Source organism: Salvelinus sp. IW2-2015, unplaced genomic scaffold (assembly GCF_002910315.2).
Source record: "Salvelinus sp. IW2-2015 unplaced genomic scaffold, ASM291031v2 Un_scaffold1277, whole genome shotgun sequence".
Taxonomy (NCBI): domain Eukaryota; kingdom Metazoa; phylum Chordata; class Actinopteri; order Salmoniformes; family Salmonidae; genus Salvelinus; species Salvelinus sp. IW2-2015.
In genome coordinates, this window is record NW_019942814.1 from 262,972 (window position 1) to 264,137 (window position 1,166).

At 43.9% G+C, this 1,166-nt stretch overlaps 1 protein-coding gene across 1 annotated transcript in view; it reads right to left on the reverse strand.

Annotated features, from left to right (window-relative positions):
• The window catches only part of gipc2 (GIPC PDZ domain containing family, member 2), a 59,223-nt gene that overhangs the window by 56,496 nt on the left and 1,561 nt on the right, over positions 1–1,166 (reverse strand).

A 1,166-nucleotide genomic window follows, 5' to 3' on the forward strand; every position in this document is an offset into this window, starting at 1 on the left:
GTGGTGATGAAATGGAGTGACGGTTTGTGTTTTAGGTAAGCCATCGTAATGGAGACCATGTTCACAACAAGTCTGACTTGCACGATGAGTGTTTCAAGTGATTTCCTATACAAAGCCCTCGCTGACGTTAAGCTATACCAAACAATAAATCACAGCTGTCTTTTTATTGTCTGGCAACTTACCTTACCGGTCTCACCAAAATAATATTTTGGTCAATACTATAGTACACTTCTACCAAGTAGTTGACACAGTAGAAAGTTATAGGGGTGTGTATGGGAGTGGTTAGTACTAACTAGTCTCCCTGAAGACTCATGGTTCAGGACAGAGAGGTTTTATCAGGATGGTCTTTAGGCTGTACCCACCCGGCAGGAAGTAGGGGACTTCCTTTGGGAGATTCCAACCACCACAACACCTCCCTCCCTGCCTCTCTCTCTGGGAGATACAACAGATCTAGCTCCTCCCTTATCCCCAGATCATGATGTCTGTTTWAAAAAAAATAAACATCCAACACAGTCCAAAATGGGTGTCCAACAGCCCTGTAGTGAACATATGTTTTCAACAACATGCTCACAAACCAGGAAMGAGGAGTCATGTTCAAACACGTTGGCAGACGAGACTTGCCTGGTTACTCCTTGTTCCGGCCAAACGCTACGCCACGCCCCACGGACGTTAGTTTCTCCTCTACAATGAGTCTGGATCGGAGTACCTCCCCGGGGATTCTAGAATGGAAATCCATTCTAGACCTTCTGATTGGGTCGCAGAAACCGATGAGTTGTGCCAGGTGTGTAAAGCTGCGTTTTGAAAATGTGTAATTGGCTTTGATATTCTAATTGGTTAGAGATGATCCAATCGCTGATGACTTTTGTACAACAGCCCTCATTTTGATGTCACCACAAACGACTTCCAAGTATGCAGCGAACGACAGATTCAGAGGAAGAATTCCCTTTGAGTCGTCAGGCAAAGTCGGGACACGTTTAAGAGAGAAATTATTATGCATAGCAATGTCTGGCAGAAGTGATGCAACAGACGCATTGTGAAATTGGTTGAGTTTCTGTTCAGGTCAGATATAAAAGACAACATTATGTTTGTTAACTTTATGGTGTTTTTTTTTGTTTCCCCCAGTTTGTCCATCGGTCTGGTTTGTCTGGTTCCCGAGAATCTCTCTT